Genomic DNA, 10,119 nt, shown 5'->3' with positions numbered 1-10,119 from the left:
ACCGAGGTCCACGGCCAGCTCGCCGAACCAAGTGGTCCTCCGCACACCCAACAATTAGTGAGGTTGAATGCCCGGGCTACAGAGGTCCCTAACGTCACAAACTCATTTTTCTATTCAGTAACATCTATGAGACTACAGCTTCCCCAAGAGCTAAGGGTAAAGAGTTGCCCAAAACAGTTTCTGTGATGATACACAATACATCCTAAAAGCATAAGCGAAACAAAGCAATTGTACCAATACGATGCAAAGGATTAAAGCATTAAAGCCTACATATATCTTCAGTACAGCTTGCAGTAGAGTCTTTGGTTTTTGGTGGACTGTTCCTGGAAAGACAAGATGAAAGAAAAGCCATCCTCGGTTCAAAACGGGAAGCGGGATTACAGATACTAAAAAGATGGGACGGTCCATCTAGTATTAATTTTGTATTCTTTGTCTAGGGCATCTTTTGCAATCCAGGTATATTTCTTAAGGGGTGTACCCAATGCTAGGGGAACTGCTCCTATCGTAGGTAGTTCCACCAGGACTGGTTGTCCAGGGTAATGCGAGGGTTTACTGGGGTGGTCTGGGCCAGGAGCTGTTGGGACTATGGTAGGAGCTTGTGGGCTAAAGGCTGTAATTTTGGGGCATCCATTCACCCCCCACCGGCTGTTACCGTGGGCAACAGCTTCCGAAAGGCTGTTTGTCCCACTCTGATGCATGGGGTTTGAGGAGGCCATTAGTACGTTCCACTGTTCCATTAGCCTGAGGATAGTACGGAGTGTGAAATACCCATTGAATTCCTTTCTCTTTGGCCCAGTCCTGAACAATTTTAGCTGTAAAGTGAGAGCCATTGTCCGACTGAATTGCCTGAGGCTTAGGAAGGGTACTAAGCCACAGTTGCAAGGCTTTAACAGCGTTCTCTCCTGTGGCACGGGGAAAAGCCTCGGCTTGCACTAGGCCTGATGTTATTTCTACCCCTACTCGTACATAATATTTTCCATTAGATCTTGGGAATGGACCCACGTGATCTATTTGCCAGGCACCCCACAGTCCTTCACCCGTTCGAATACGTAGTGGGTCTTCCCTAAGAGGATGTTTTCCTAATGGCGCGCGGCATCGGCCACGAGCTGGAATACAAGTCTGACAATTTCCTCGGGTGACTGGCCAACCTCTTGTTTGAGCTTCTCCATGCAGATCTTTTGCCCCAGTGTGCCCCCTTTTCACATGTAACCATTCCAAAAGTCGTTCCCAATTCTCCCCTATTGGTTCATTTTGCGAGGGGGCAAGTCGGGCCATCTCATCGGCTTCATTGTTCCATCGGCTAGCCGGAGTTTCGTGGGTCTGGTGGGAGGCAATCCATGCCACTGCAAAGCTCCCTTGTTTAGCAATTGCTGGAATATCTTGCCACTTTTCCTTTAACTTCCCCCCCGTTCTGTTCCCAGAATGGGAGCCACTCAGTGCACCCTTAAAAGACAGCGAAAGAATCAGTGTAGATATAGGCAGGAGAGGTAGATTGATCCTCGTGCTGAAAGACATTGCACACAGCCAATAATTCTCCTACTTGAGCACTGCCTTATCCTTCAGGGACTATTTTTGTGTCCAGTTTTGGGCCCCTTACAACAAAAGAGACATTGAGGGGCCGGAGCAGGTCCAGAGAAGGGCAACGGAGCTGGTGAGGGGTCTGGAGAACAAGTCTCGTGAGGAGCGGCTGAGGGAGCTGGGGGTGTTCAGCCTGGAGAAAAGGAGGCTGAGGGGAGACCTTCTCGCTCTCTACAACTCCCTGAAAGGAGGGTGTAGCCGGGGGAGGTCGATCTCTTCTCCCAAGTCACAGGCGATGGGACAAGAGGAAACGGCCTCAAGTTGCCCCAGGGGAGGTTCAGACTGGACATTAGGAAAAATTTTGACACTGAAAGGGTTATCAAGCCTTGGAATGGGCTGCCCAGGGAAGGGGCTGAGGCACCATCCCTGGAGGTGTTCAAAAGACGGGTTGACATGGTGCTGGGGGACATGGTTTAGTGATGGTTTTTTTTGTCAGAGTTAGGTTGATGGTTGGACTAGATGACCTTGAAGGTCCCTTCCAACCTGAGTGATTCTATGATCAATTCTCTTTTCCACCCAGAGATCTCACCTCCGCGGGAAGACTCTCGGGTGTCCCCAGGAAGAAGCCGGACACCGTCTGATGGACCGGTAAAGACGACGTCGTTTACTGGACTCACTGGAAGGCGTCTCCATGGGCGAACGCATCCAAGGGCTCGGTGCTGGAAGACAGAGAGACAGTATTAAACCACACAAATTAAAGCACTTAAAGCTTTATCTCCCTAGGAACGCTTAGTGACAAGGTTTACGCAGCTTCCTAAGACCCTCGTGTTTAATTAGAGCAAAAACCAAACAGAAATCATGTTGTATGAGATTTTGGGAGGAGGTGACGGGAAAGGGAAAGAGGTCTTGAGACCTAAATTTTTACTACTTCATGTGAAAAAGAAAACAAGACAGAAGTTCATTCTTTAACACAGACTTCTGCAGCATCCAAAAGTTCAGCTGAAGCTCACAAAAGAGCAACTTTCCAGCTGGCTTTTTTAATAAGTTTTCTTGGTTTTCCGGGACAGACCAGGCATATTTTTATCAGGTTGTAAAAGCAGCAAAAAAGAACACCCTAAAAATAATTCTGCCGGAAGTACCTCCATTTCAGCCATTCTGCAGCTCTAAAAAAAAAGAAAAAGCCCGATCTCCCTTCTTTTCCCAACTTCTTAGATCATTTAAAAAGGAGGAAACAGCGGCATGGAAAAGCCAAAAGCTAAAATAATAAGACAGAAGATTCGGGGCTTGTTTTATTTCTTTAGAGATCACACTTTGTACACAATCCTTATGTCTCATAGAAACGTCATCAAAGAGATCCCACATAAAATCAGTGTTTTGCTCACATGGCAATTGATGTTCTTGGTGACAGACCTACTCCTTCCTCATGGACCGTTCACAGAAAGACCAAAAATGCAGTAACGGAAAAAAAACCAACACATTTAAACGTATGTAAAAGGTTGTTAGACCAAGTGTTATCATTCAAGAAGACAGAGTAACTTGCTGCAGAAATTAATTAGAATTCAGTGTGTCAGACTAGTAAGGTTTCTTTCAGAGGATCACACAAATAGCCGTAGGGAAAATAATTCCGTATGGGTTACAACTGGGCTTAGACACCAACCCTCCCCCCGCCCCCCGATAACAAAAGCATTAGAAGAGAAAGAGGATGCAGCAGCATGGGGAACAAACAAGAGGAGTTAGAGATGTGCGCACGCCTCCAGGGCTACAATCTTACTGGCATCACCGAGACGTGGTGGGATGGCTCTTACGACTGGAGTGTTCGAATGGAGGGTTACAAGCTCTTCAGGAAGGACAGGCTGGGCAGAAGGGGAGGGGGTGTTGCCCTCTATGTCAAGGACCAGCTGGAATGTATGGAGCTTCACCTGGGGATGGATGAAGACAAGACAGAGAGCTTATGGGTCAGGATTAAAGGGAGCACGGGGGCAGGTGATGTTACAGTAGGAGTCTGCTACAGGCCACCGGATCAAAGTGACAGCGAGGATGTGGCCCTCTACAAACAGATAGGGGCAGCATCGCGCTCACACGCTCTGGTCCTCATGGGGGACTTCAACCACCCCGACATCTGTTGGAAGGACAACACAGCAGAGCACAGGAAATCCAGGAAGTTCTTGGAATGTGTCGACGACAACTTTCTTCTACAAATAATAGAGGAACCAACGAGGAAAGGAGCAGTGCTGGACCTTGTCCTCACCAACAAGGAGGGGCTGGTCAGGAATGTCAAATTCAAGGGTAGCCTCGGCTGCAGTGACCATGAGATGATAGAATTCAAGATTCATAAGGCAGCAAGGAGGGTGCGCAGCAAGCTGGCTACCCTGGACTTCAAAAGAGCAGACTTTGATCTCCTGAGAGATCTGATTGGTAAGGTAGCGTGGGAAAAAGAACTGGAAGGGAGAGGGGCCCAAAAAAGCTGGGTGGTATTTAGGGATTGCCTCCTCCAAGCTCAGGAGAGGTGCATCCCAAAAAAGAAGAAATCGGGCAAAATAGCCAGTAGGCCGGCGTGGATGAACAAGGAACTGCTGGACAAACTCAGGACCAAAAAGGAGGCCTATAGAGGGTGGAAGCAGGGAAAGGTAGACTGGGAAGAATACAGAGAAGCTGTCCGAGTCACCAGAAACCTGATCAGGCAAGCGAAAGCCCAGGCAGAACTAAATCTAGCCAGGGATGTGAAAAATAACAAGAAGAACTTCTATAGATATATCAGGGATAAAAATAAGACAAGGGAAGCTGTGGGTCCCCTCTGGAAGGAAACGGGAGACCTGGTCACCCAGGATGTGGATAAGGCTGAACTACTGAATGACTTCTTTGCCTCAGTCTTCACTAGCAAGGGCCCTAACCACACTGCCCAAGTCACGGAGGGCAAGAACAGGGGCTCTGGGAATGAAGAACCACCCACAGTACAAGAAGACGAGGTTCGAGACCTCTTAAAGAACCTGAAGGTGCATAAGTCCATGGGACCTGATGAAATCCATCCACGGGTCCTGAGGGAGCTGGCGGACGAAGTTGCTAAGCCCCTCTCCATCATATTTGAGAAATCGTGGCAGTCTGGTGAAGTTCCCACTGACTGGAAAAAAGGGAACATAACTCCAATATTCAAAAAAGGAAACAAAGAAGACCCGGGAAACTACAGGCCGGTCAGTCTCACCTCTGTGCCTGGCAAGATCATGGAGCAGATCCTCCTGAAATCCTTGCTAAGGCACATGGAGAATAAAGAAGTGATTGGAAACAGCCAACATGGCTTCACCAAGGGCAAATCGTGCCTGACAAATTTGGTGGCCTTTTACAATACTGCCACAGGCTTGGTAGACAAGGGCAGAGCGACTGACGTCATTTACCTGGACTTATGCAAAGCATTTGACACTGTCCCGCACGACATCCTGGTCTCAAAATTGGAAACTCATGGATTCGATGGATGGACCACTTGGTGGATAAGGAACTGGCTGGATGGCCGCATCCAAAGGGTTACAATCAATGGCTCAATGTCCAGGTGGCGGCCAGTAACGAGTGGTGTTCCGCAGGGGTCGGTACTGGGACCAGTACTATTTAACATCTTTGTCGGTGACATGGACAGTGGGATAGAGTGCACCCTCAGCAAGTTTGCTGATGACACCAAGCTCGGTGGCGCAGTTGACACGCTGGAGGGAAGGGATGCCATCCAGAGGGACCTAGACAGGCTGGAGAGGTGGGCTCGTGCAAATTGCATGAAGTTCAACCAGGCCAAGTGCAGGGTCCTGCACCTGGGACGTGGCAACCCCAGGCACAAATACAAGTTGGGTGGAGAACGGCTGGAGAGCAGCCCCGAGGAGAAGGACTTGGGAGTGCTTATGGATGAGAAGCTCAACATGAGCAGGCAGTGTGCACCGGCAGCCCAGAGAGCCAACCGTGTCCTGGGCTGCATCAGGAGAAGTGTGGCCAGAGGTCTCGCGAGGTGATTCTGCCCCTCTACTCTGCGCTCGTGAGACCCCTCCTGGAGTACTGTGTCCAGCTTTGGAGTCCTCAACACAGAAAGGACATGGACCTGTTGGAACGGGTCCAGCGGAGGGCCACGAGGATGATCAGAGGGATGGAGCACCTCTCCTATGAAGACAGACTGAGAGAGCTGGGGTTGTTCAGCCTGGAGAAGAGAAGGCTCCGGGGAGACCTTATAACAGCCTATCAATACCTGAAGGGAGCCTACAGAAGAGCTGAAGAGGGACTCTTTGTCAGGAAGAGTGGTGACAGGACAAGGGGCAATGGTTTTAAATTGGAAGAGAAGAGATTTAGATTAGATATAAGGAAGAAATTCTTTACAGTGAGGGCGGTGAGGCACTGGAACAGGTTGCCCAGGGAAGTTGTGGATGCCCCATCCCTGGAAGTGTTCAAGGCCAGGCTGGATGGGGCTTTGAGCAACCTGCTCTAGTGAGACGTGTCCCTGCCCATGGCAGGGGGGTTGGAACTAGATGATCTTTAAGGTCCTTTCCAACTCTAGCCATTCTATGATTCTATGATTCTATGATTCTGGGGACTGGGAGTGCTGTTTTTACTATTTGCTTATTGTGTGTATTGGAGAAGTGCTGAAGTTTTTGTGAACAGTAGGAATTTATTTTTGGATTTGTTTATTGACTGTTAGTGGTCTGTGAACATACGTGTGTGCCTCTCGGAGACGTAAGGGGGTGGGAATCTGTGTTGAATTGTTTAGTGTGCTATGTGCGACCTCTCCGAGTGACTGCCCCCGACCTTTGTTGTTGAAAACCAGATTTGAGTTTTGATTTTTTTTGTTGTTGTTGAGTAAATATGAGTGAGAGCCTCTCACCCCCTTCGGGGCGAGAAGTTTTGTCTGATCTTTTGGAAAAACATAATGCGCGCCCTTCAGTACCGGGTAGTGATTGGGCACGAGATAATTGGCATAATCTGCAGAGTGTTTCCGATCGAATCAGCGCCTTACAAAGGGATGCCAGACTTTGCTTTGGAAAAGGGCAATCTATTCTATGCGCCGTTCTGGGTGCTAGTTCAGTTGCTGCCGTAGAAGCTCGGGATCAGCGACGCGGCGCCGAGTCTCAAATTGTATAGTCTCTGCAGACTCTGGTACAATCATCTTTGCAAGGAGGAGTGGAGGAGTTAAAGGGGCAGTGAGATCAAGAGCGAGCTCAGGCGAGTTGTTTGCAGTCCGCCCTTAAAGAACAACTCCTTGCGGACGGGAGCAGAAGAGATCCCTTATACCCCAGCACAGAATTAGGCGAAGCGAAAGCTAAATTGGACGAGGGGAAAGCCCCTCCTTGTTCGCTCCAGGCCTCTTGTCAAAGTGGAGTATGAGTTTGACGATGGTCAAAATGCTGCCCCTCAACTTACCATTAAGGAAATGCCTTACTCCGCTGTGGAATTAGCTAAACTAAAGAAAGAATTTAGCCGTGCTCCCAGGGAGTCAGAGACAGAGTATGTGTGGAGAGTGTCCTCATCGGGTGGAGATCAGGTACTGTTAAGTGAGAAGGAAGCTGAAGGATATTGGGCCCCTGGAATGTTCTTAACTACTGGCCACCACCGGGCTCCCTGGTCCCTAACTCAAAAAGCAGCCTATTGGGCCGGAGGTCTCAGTCCTTCAGAAGGAGGAGACCCCCTTGCTATCTCCGGGTCGGTCGATCAGATAGTGGAAAGTGTGCAAAAAGGGGTTTGCCTGCAAATGATGTCCAACCATGAGCTTAGACTCCAACGAGAATCCCCCGTGATGCTGCCAGTAGACCCCGAATGAACGGCACCGCCGATAAGAGGACTCCCTGGCTCTTTGAAACCAATCGGTACACAGCTGCGAGGAACCATTAGGGCAGCGTGCCGAGGTGAGGCAGCTGCAGCAGAGGAAGGGGAAGAAAGAGCACCCCCCGATCACAGAGATCCAAACCGGAGGGCGTGGACATGGGGAGAAGTTGCCCAAGAATTAATTAACTACGGGTGAAAATATGGTCCTGTTAGTGTCCCCTCTGCCAAACCAGACTCGAAAGGGTTAAGACAGACAGAGCTAGAAACCCCTCCGGCTGCCAGAGCCAGAGAAAAAACAATGGGTCAGTGGCGGGAGGGAGATATCCAAGAGGCGAAATACCTTGTGGACTATGGGATGGCAGAAAGGTACTCCCCGAGATCTGATGGATGGGTTACCAACTGACACGCTAGAAAAACTGGTTAAGGAGTGGCCCGAGAAACCTGTGGCTCCCCAAAATTTAACTTCAAGCTGGACAAAGACGCCGGGCAATTCTACCCCGAGTCTCCGCTGCCCCCCCGCTTTCGATCTCTCCAGCAGGAATCTGCGGGAAACTCACTGCTCCGCTTCTCAACAGCGGGCGGAGGAGCGGAGGGGCCTGGCTACGTATCAGACAGCTCCCTATGAACCAGCGAGGAGATGTTATGATTACCTGTTTTGTAGGACCTAAGAAAATCCCAATTACATTTTTGGTAGATACTGGAGCTCGAATTTCAGCCTTGAGAACTGAGGATGCGTCCCGTAGTGGCATTTCAGTACGGAAGCGAGGGTTGTTGTAGCTGATGCGGTCGGCAATGTACAAGCACAATCATTAGCCACAGTTAACTGGACACTGCCGGGAGAGGAAACAACCGTTTTAACACCAATGGTTGTCGGACCATTCCCACTTAACCTCTTAGGGCTGGGTGTCTTGAAAGATAGAAAGTGGACGGACACAGGGGGAGGGAGCTGGTCTTTTGGTGCAGTGGAGGTGCGACTTTTACAAACCGCACCCCCACTTCCCCCCTTGAAAATAACAAACATCAAACCCCTCGGGGCACGAGAGGGAATAGCCCCACTGTTAGAGGACTTAAGGGAACAAGGAGCTGTCGGTCCTACTCACTCTCCTTTTAATTCCCCGGTACGGCCAGTCCGAAAGCCAAATGGCAAATGGAGATTGACTGTAGATTATCCAAGAGTAAATGCAAATACTGGTCCATTAACAGCTGCAGTGCCAAAACCAGCTGACCTCACAGCTACTACCCAGGAGCGAGCTCACCCTGTTATGGCAACTATCGATGTTAAGGATATGTTTTCAATGGTCCCTCTGCAACCTGAGGACCAGGATCGTTTCGAGGGTACAAGCATTCTCCCGCATTAGCCCACCATGCTTTAGCAAAAGAACTTGAACTGATCCCGCTAGAAGAAGGAGTCAGAATTTACCAATACATCGATGATGTGCTAATAGGAGGAAATCAGACAGAAAAGGCTCAAAAAACACAAAATGACATTATTGTCCATTTGGAGAGCTTAGGACTAAAGATTCCACCTGAAAAGGTTCAAGCCCCCTCCAACGAGGTTAAATTCTTAGGAATCTTGTGGAAAGGAGGAATGACCTGCATTCCTAAAGATACTCTTACCACGCTAGACCAGGGAAAAATGCCCGGATCAAAGAAAGAGTTGCAGCATGTGTTGGGATTGCTCGTGTTTTGGAGAAAACATATCCCAGACTTTTCTATCATTGCCAGACCTTTGTATGACTTACTGAGAACAGGTGTGTCTTGGGACTGGACCCCATTCGTGAAGAAGCTTTGCAGCTTTTAATACATGAAGCAGCGAATCACCAGGCACTTGGCCCTGTATATCCCACGGATCCTGTGCAAATTGAGTGGGGGTTCTCTCAATCAGGATGGTCATTACGCTTTCGGCAAAAAGATCCTGAAGGTCCTCCTCGTCCTATCAGTCTTTCTGTCGGGTCCTTACAGGGCGCACTCACCATGGCCGCACTTCTCGCAGCGAACCGGGAGGTTTTCGGGGTTCAGGGCTCGGCCGGAGCAGACGCAGCAGGATTGTTCCTTGCCCGACACCGCCGCTGGGGGGGGATGCAATTAATGACAGGGGGGTAACTAATTAAAGGAGGGGAGGGGTTCATTAATTTAGGGGGAGCAGTTCTTACTGGGCCTGATGTCCCTTTACTTGAAGGGACTATTTTTACCTTAAAATTCTGGCAGGTGGCAACAGACCAAAGGAGAGGAGTAGGAGAGAAGGACGGGAGAAGCCGGGTGAAGGGTCCCTCTCGACTCCTGGTTTGACCAATGGAGGTGACACAATCATAGAACCATGGGATTGTCGGGGTCGGAAGGGACCTGTGGGATCATCTGCTCCAACCATGAACCCAACGCTGATAAAAGCCATCACTGACCCATGTCTCTAAGCACCATCTCAACCGGGCTTTTGAATCCCTCCAGGGATGGTGCCTCCACGCCTTCCCTGGGCAGCCCATTCCAAGGCTTCATAACACTTTCCATGGAAAAATTGTTCCCAATATCCAATCTGAACCTCCCCTGGTGCAACTTGAGGCCGTTTCCTCTCGTCCCATCGCCTGTTCCTTGGGAGAAGAGACCGACACCCCCCCCCCGGCTACACCCGCCTTTCAGGGAGTTGGAGCGAGTGAGAAGGTCTCCCCTCAGCCTCCTCTTCTCCAGACTGAATACCCACAGCTCCTTCGGCTGTTCCTCAGAAGGTCTCCAGACCCCTCACCAGCTCCGTTGCCCTTCTCTGGACCCGCTCCAGCACCTCAAGGTCTTTTTTTGTGGTGAGGGGCCCAAAACCGGACACAG

General features: G+C 49.8%; 1 pseudogene; it reads left to right on the top strand.

Moving 5' to 3' along the window:
• The first annotated feature begins 6,345 nt into the window (after nt 1-6,345).
• LOC141476067 (uncharacterized) lies at nt 6,346-7,970 on the top strand (annotated as a pseudogene).
• Nucleotides 7,971-10,119: the final 2,149 nt, after the last annotated feature.

The sequence above is a fragment of the Numenius arquata genome, chromosome 28 (assembly GCF_964106895.1).
Source record: "Numenius arquata chromosome 28, bNumArq3.hap1.1, whole genome shotgun sequence".
Classification (NCBI taxonomy): Eukaryota; Metazoa; Chordata; class Aves; order Charadriiformes; family Scolopacidae; genus Numenius; species Numenius arquata.
Note: the sequence above shows the minus strand (reverse complement) of the source record. Positions and strands in the feature narration are given on the sequence as shown.